The sequence below is a fragment of the Macrotis lagotis genome, chromosome 1, assembly GCF_037893015.1.
Source record: "Macrotis lagotis isolate mMagLag1 chromosome 1, bilby.v1.9.chrom.fasta, whole genome shotgun sequence".
Lineage (NCBI taxonomy): Eukaryota > Metazoa > Chordata > Mammalia > Peramelemorphia > Peramelidae > Macrotis > Macrotis lagotis.
Genome location: NC_133658.1, coordinates 866,276,691 through 866,285,048, shown reverse-complemented (window position 1 = coordinate 866,285,048; position 8,358 = coordinate 866,276,691).

The following is an 8,358-nucleotide window of genomic DNA, read 5'->3' as shown; positions in this document are numbered from 1 at the left end:
AATAGATACCAAAGGAAGGACCTCAGTACTCCCACATATTTCACCTTGGTAGCTTTCCCAAAGCTGCTTCTCTCAAGACAAGTAAGATTTAGAATATAAGAGCACATATTTTGAAGCTGAAGAGAACTTGGAGGTCATTGAATTCAGTCCCCTCATTTTACAGATGAGAAAACAGACCCAGAGAGGTTAAATGACTTGCCCAGAGTCACACAACCAGTGTATATATGAGGCAGGATCTGAACCCAGGTTTTACTGACTTAAAGTTCAGCCAGATACTCTACTTACTAGGTCAAAGAAGGATTTGGTCAGTCTCAAATCATCTGTAAAATAAATTATACTGGGGGGGCGGCTAGGCGGCATAGTAGATAAAGCACCAGCCTTGGAGTCAGGAGTACCTGGGTTCAAATCCGGTCTCAGACACTTAATAATTACCTAGCTGTATGGCCTTGGGCAAGCCACTTAACCCCATTTGCCTTGCCAAAAACCTAAAAAAAAAATAAAAAATAAAAAAATAAATTATACTGGTTAACATTTAGATAGTGATATAAAGTTTGCAAAACACTGTACATAGGTTATTTCATTTAATCCTCACTATAACTTTTTGAGGTAGGTATCATTATTATACACATTTTATGGAAGAGAAGACTGAGGCTGAGAGAAGTCTAGGGACTTACTCAGGGTCATACATCTAGGAAGTGATTGAGGCAGAAATTGAACTCAGGTCTTCCTGACTCCAAGTTCAGGGTTCTTACCCATGGATGATGATGATGATGATGATGATGATGATGAAGGAAGAAAAGTAAGTATAGGAAAAGAAGAATAAGAATGAGTACTTTTAGCTGGAAATGATCTGATTAAACTTATTTCTGATAAGGTGTGAATTACTGATAATGTGTTAACTCTTCCAAGAGTGTTGGCCTTATTTTTTCCCCTTTCAGTGCTAATCATTCTGAGTTTGTATTATCTTGAGGATTAAAACATGCAAAATACTTTCCATGTTTATCCTGAGGAGAAAAGTGGGAATACTCTTAAAATATCAGGTCCTTGTAGACAGTGTAAACAGCTAGTTTTGTATATAATGGTTAAAATATTAGACTTGGAGCTAGGAAGGGCAAGGTTCAAATATGCTCTCTGATATTTTCTGGTAGTGTGATCATGGAAAAATCATTTAAATCATCTTGACCCCAGTTTTCTCACCTTTAATAAGGAAATAATACCTATCATACCTACCTAATGCAGGTGACATGAGGTTTAATGAGATAACACATATAAGGTGCTTTGCAAATTCTAAATAGTGGTATAAAAAATAATTATTGTTAAAAAATGTCAATATTATCTCAATAATTACATTATTAAGAAAGAAAGCACAATCAAGATTCCAAAAATCTCTTGAGTCTCTATGTTGTTCTTCATTCCTACTGTTTAATATTGGCCCTTAACTTGTCCTAGAGATGATAGACAACTATTTAAGCATTCTAATCATGTTAGCATTAATTATGCTAAGATTAATTATACTGCCAATGCCTCAAGTCAACTAGCATTTATTGACTACCTACAATGTGCCAGGGATTCAAACCTCTAGGGATATAAAGAAAGAAAAAGACTTTCCCTGCTCCCAAGAAGTTCACAATCTAATGGAAACCCCATGCGAACAACTTGCACAAAGAAACCATAGACAGGATGAACTGGACATGATCAACTGGCATTGAGGGGATCCAGGGAAGGCTTCTTGCAGAAAATAGATTGAAAGTGGACTTAAAAGGAAGCCAGGGAGCCAGAAGATGAAGGCAGGACAGAATTCCAGATGAGGAAGTCAGCCAATGAAAATGCAAGGAATTGAGTGCCAGGTATAAAGACGAGCAAGGAGCCTAGTGCCACTGGATTACAGGTTAGATGGAGGGAAACTAAAATGCTGGAAGAATAGAAAGATAGGAAGGGTCCACTTTATGAAGGACTTGAAAAGTCAAATAGAAAACTTTTATATTTGATCCTGAATGTGACAGGGAGCCACTGGAATATACTGAATGAGAGGCAGGAGAGAGATGTGATATGGTCAGACCTGAAGGTTAAGATCATTTTGACATCTGAGTGAAGGATAGATTGGAATGGAGAGAAACTTGCCTCAAAGAACTGTTAGGAAAAAACTGAGTGTGACCCATACCCAAAATTCACCAGCATGGGATTGTCTCCTTATTGGTGGAAATGAACACTTTGTCCTGTATGAAAGGCTAACTGGAATTGGCAAGCACAGGGGGGCTGAAGCTCTCTTCAGCCTTCTTCAGAACTCTACAAGCATCAGATTGGTTCAGGCATTTCTGGCTTTCAACTTCAAGAGAGAAGATGGAAGATACCAACCCTACTTCAAGTCATTGACTCTGAGAAAACAGGAGAGGAACCTACAGTTTCTACCATATCTCACAATCCAGCCTTCTATACTAGAGACTTTGGGGAGTTTTCCCTTGGATGAAATCCAAGACTCTTTCTTGGTTGAACTGAGTTATCTCACCCCCAATGGGAGAGTTCCTTCATTTTGTATTGTCTGGTTTATATTCTCCTAAAGATTCTTTCTCTGATTTCTATTTTGCTTTGACTTGGATTAATGGTTTTATTTGCTATTCTTTATTTTTTTAGGTTTTTGCAAGGCAATGGGGTTAAGTGACTTGCCCAAGGTCACACAACTAGGTAATTAGTAAGTGACTGAGGTTGGATTTGAACTCAGGACCTCCTGACTCCAGGGCTGGAGTTCTATTCATTGTACCCACCTCGCTGCCCCCTCTTTATGTGTATTCATTGTGAATCAGGTATTTGGTGGGGAAAGGGTCAAGTCTTTGATAGATAGCTTAGGGTCCCCTTTCCCCCTAAAAAATAGAAATCAGAGGTTAGTCCAAACCTGGTCATATTCATTACACTAGAAATATTTGAGGGAGCAGATATATAGATATATATATAGATAGATAGATAGATATAGATATAGATATAGATATAGATAAATATTTTTTTTAACCTAGTTCCCCATCTCTGGCCTCCAGCCCCACCTCCCTGCTGAAAGGAATGGACATCTCTCTTAGAAAGGAGAGGGGATGAAGAAACTAGAGATGTCTACTCTGCCTTCCTTCATACAAGGATACCCCATGCTAGGGGACTAACTCTCACAACACCTGAGGCCTTGAAACACAACAGGGGAATCTCATTCCATTAGCACATTGTAAAGGCACTGTTAGTACTGAGAACCATTTTCCCCTGAATAGCCACACTAGACTCTTAAGAAGTATTAGTCCTTCCCATTCCTATATGTGCCTCATAACCATGACAGATAAAACTTCACATTACTTTCCTGCATAAAAATATACAATTTTATTAGCCTCAAATCCCAACATTTCTGCTTGGAAATTCAAGGCCTTACTTAACTAGCTTTTTCCTCTTCCTTCTCTCTAAACCCCCATCAATCTTATTTCCTTTACCATCTGGCAAGTCTAGAATGCCAGGTCTGGAGTCAAGTAGACTCATTTTTCTCAGTCCTAATCTGGTCTCAGACACTTACTAGACTCTATATAAGTCACTTAACCCTGTTTACCTCAGTTCCCTTATGTATAAAAAGAGCTGGAGAAGGAAGTGGCAAGCCATTCCAGTCTCTTTGCCAAGAGAACCCCAATTGGAGTCATGAAGAGTCAGATACAAGTGAAAAACGACTGAACAAAACATACTGGTTAGAAAACTCTACTTATAGCCGGAAAAATAAAACCTAGTCAATCATTTTATGCAGGAGTCTAGTTGAACAAAAGTCAAAGTGGTCTATGTAATTGAAAATTGTAATAAAGTAAGATAGAGGTTACAAGAGAGATAAGCCAGATGTTCAAACTTAAAAGTGAAATCACCAGTAAGAAGACCAAGATGATTATTCTGAACCACTTTGCAACATGAGTCTCAAAACCTAGCACTCAGTAGAATGGTTTCAACGCCACCCAATTGCCTGCTGGACCAGTCTGAGCTTACAATTGTCTCCAGACACCCTACCTTTTCCCCAAAACTCATTTACATTGCCCCTAGGCTTATGGTTTCTAAGCTTTTGCTGACACTAATCTCAGAACCTAAAGTGCCACTCTTCCCAAAGGGAACTTGAAGGACCCTTAGGAATCATTCATTCCAAAGCTCACTTTATGGAAGAGGAAACTGAGGCTTAGGGAGGAGATACCTTGCTGTAAGGATTTGAATTGAAATTTCAGATTAGGTCCTGTGAATCTTTCCACCACAAGTCCTCTTCTTCACTTGATAAATGCCTACTTATCCTTTATCAATCATATGTTAATGCAAAGAGACAAGTAAAATATCCCCTCAAGGAGCAGGGAAGCAGAGTTGGTCATAGATCTGGGCATGCATTTCAGGCTATTGCTGGTGGCCATTCAGAAGCAAGAGTTTATGGTCCACCCTCATGTGTAACTGTGATAAGGGACTGAGTTAAAGATAATTAATTCCTGATCCAGGGAAAAAAATTTGTTCCCTAGGTGGGTTATACAAACTGTAGAAAAAGCTCCATGGCTCTCTCTTGAGAGGTGTTTATTGTATAGCATTATATTTTATTTTACTGTATGTACAAAACACAAAGAAATAAACAATGAGCTGGTTGAAATTGTGGAATCAAATATTTGGAAGAGAAAAGAGAATAATTCAGTTAAACTCCTAAGAAGGAATGACACATCACACACACACACACACACACACACACACACACACACAGACAATCTCTCTCTCTCTCTCTCTCTCTCTCTCTCTCTCTCTCTCTCTCTCTCTCTCTCTCCCCCCAATGGAGCCTTGTAAACTTCAAAGAGAGATGGAGTATTTTGTGGTTCAATAGATAGCGCTCAGAACCTGAAGTCAGGAATAGCTAAATCCAATCTTGACCTCAGATATTTATTGGCTATGTGGCTCTGGCCAAGTCACTTCAGCTTTGTCTGCCTCAGTTTCCCCATTGTAAAATGGTGATAACTTTGACCTCAAAGGGTTGTTACTAGGATTAAATGAGATAATATTTATAAATCACATAGCCCAGGGGCTGCCACATAAAACACACTGAATAAATGCTTATTCCCTTCCCCTTTTTCCTGGACATCCTAATAAATGACAGCAGCGTTTGCATTGAGAGTCAAGGATGGATCAGATTGATGAGGAAAGTAGATTGAAGGTTCTAGAAAGAGTCTAGCAGACCTTATCTAAGGGATAATCTTAAAACTTCCAACAAATAAGCACCAACATGGCTTTACAACACGGCTCTCTAAGCTTGAGTCTACCTTGCCCTGAACTCTAGTTATGTGGGAGAGTGTAACCTGGACTTTTGGAGGGAATATTTATACCAACTACACCATCTTAGTAAAAAATGCTTTTGAGAAGCTAATTGAAAGTGGTTGACTAATCTCTATCACTAGTAGGGGCTTCTCAGTTATAGTATTAGAAAACCATCCCCAACTTCTCCAGAATGCTCTGGAGATTCAACTTGGGAGGGTAACTGAGGAATTGGAGAGTAATTTCAGAGAATATTACATTTGTTATTTTTATTTCTCTTCCCTTCCAGCAACAATGGCAACTGAAAATACATGGTGGAGAGAATATGTGCTTGTCTAGGCAAAGATGAAACAGTATCTCATGTCCCTAATTACCACTTCTGTTTGGTGATGGTGAACCCAGGTCACCATGCCATGATTGCCAAAGGAAAACTGGTGTACAGAGAGATTTCCCCTCCTTCTTTGTCAGAACTGCAAGACAGAACAGCCAGAGTTTGAGGTTTACACAAGAATTTTTCTATATTATCCTTTTAAATCCTTATGAGGGCAGCCCTGTTTGTGGTGGCAAAGAATTGGAAATCAAGTAAATGTCCTTCAATTGGGGAATGGCTTAGCAAACTGCGGTATATGTATGTCATGGAACACTATTATTCTATTAGAAACCAGGAGGGATGGGAATTCAGGGAAGCCTGGAAGGATCTGCATGAACTGATGCTGAGTGAGATGAGCAGAACCAGAAAAACATTATACACCCTAACAGCAATATAGAGGTGATGATCAACCTTGAAGGACTCACTCATTCCATCAGTGCAACAATCGGGAGTAATCTTGGGCTGTCTGCAAAAGAGAGTGCCATCTGTATCCAGATAAGGAGCTGTGGAGTTTGAACAAAGTTCAAGGACTATTCCCTTTAATTTAGAAAAAAACAGATATCTTATTGTCTGATCTTGTTACCTCTTAGAATTTTTGTCTCTTCTCTAAGGATATGATTTCTCTCTCATCACACCCAATTTGGATCAAGGTACAACATGGAAACAAAGTAAAGACTGACAGATTTCTTTCCATGGGGGGGGTGGGGGGAGGGAAGTAAGATTGGGGGGGAAATTTTAAAACTCAAATAATATCTTTAATAAAAATTAATTTTAAAAAAAGAAGCTATAAGACCTTACTCTGCAAAAAAAAAAATCCTTATGAGGGGATGGCTCTCCCTGGCTCACTGGACAATTATCTTTGACATTCTCAAGACATGGGGACAAATGGGAACCAATCAGAAGCAGTTGGTCAAACATGGCCTTTAGTAAGAATCCAGAATATACAGCTTACCAAAAGGGGCCAGAGGATAACCCTAGTTTGATTGGAAGTGTTCAAATCCAATCTCTGCTACACATTCTATAGGGGAGTCTGCCTTGTTCATATAAACACAAAAAAAAATAAATACAAATCATTTTGGGATAGAGACAGGAATGTTCTGGTAAATATTTAACAACCTGGTCTTTGAGGGGAACTGGACACACTTCTGAGTTTAATCTGCTGCATTAACAAATTCTACCTGACCAGAGATGGTGAAGTATAAAACTTGTGCCAAATGTACACAATTAAAAGCATCAACCACCCTTATTGCATTTTAGGATATTATAAGAACCAACATATCTGGGGAACTTGGATGTATCGACTTTCTAACTCTGGGAAAAGATGGTAAAACTATTTCATATCTTACTGATTGTCTATTTCATCAGAAACTAGAAATCAAAATGTTATAGGAAAATTTTTTCCAATATATGGATTTCATACTCAGAAAAGAGAACTGGAAATAAGCTATTCAAGCAAAACCTGGCATTGCAGGTATCAGAAAAGTCTAGAACTATTCCTTGCCATCCAATACAGTTGAACATTGCTATCACACACTATTTACTGAACATGACAATTAACCTAAGACAAGAATGACAAGCTCAGTAGGGTCAACATGTGTCATTTCGAATATATGCATACAATTCCAGCAGGAATGATGTTATAGGCTTGACACAATATTATCGATCATGTTTGGGCAAGATCACAACTATTATTGACTTGCATTTTGAAACTTTGGATAAAGGAAGTCATTACACTTAGGCTCAAACTCAATGCAGTTCTCACTTCAGAGAAAAACTGAAAGAAACCTTTTGTTACTACTCTGAGGTAGAAAGCACATACCTGGCAAGCAGCCTCACTAAACTTCCACATGGGTCCCCGGTGTATGCTCCCAGGACTGGGCTTTCATTGTATCAACCTCTAAGAGTTTGGCCTTAATAAAGACAAAGCAGAATTAGGCTAACATATATGTTTATTGAGTTCAACAGGCTTATGGTTCATTCATGAATGGGAGCCAATTAGAAAACTGGTCTCCAAGTAAGAAATTTGAGCAAAATTATTTATAGGAATTAGACAAAGTCCCATAAAATTATTTGCAGCAACGAATGAAGTTACAGCATAGTTTATAGCTTCCTTCCCTGATTTCAGGATGTCTGCTTCATGTCACAACTGCAGATTTCACTGAGGGAGAAAGAATTTTTTTATCTGGACTTGAGATATTCCTCCTCATCATAGATGTACATAAAACATGAGATTCTCTCTCTCCCCTTCCAAGATATCTGTGCTATCTTGTGATTATTTATGCAGTGGAAGGATTTATAGTTGTTATTACAAAGATAACCAGGCAAGTCTCTTGTTTTCTAAAGAGAAAGTTGGCATTTTCACATAGAAAGTTGACATCTCTACATCAGATTTATCATTCTTATTAGAGAGAAAAGCAGACGAAAATCTGTACTTTATGTTCTCGATTTTTGTGTGTCTCAGTTATTTCTCATAATAAAGTAAAAACTCTTAGAAGGGTGCACTCTTTTAATATGGAACATATTACTCATAAATATTAACTGAACAAAATTCATTTTAAAGCAACTTTAGCAATCAATGAGGTTAGGATAAAGCAAAGAAGCATGAAATTATGAAATTATAGAAAGAGCCTTGGATTTGAGTTCAGGAAGACCTAAGCTTAAATCTTAAAACTTGGAAACCATAGATAAAACACTCCCTCTCTTAGACCTTC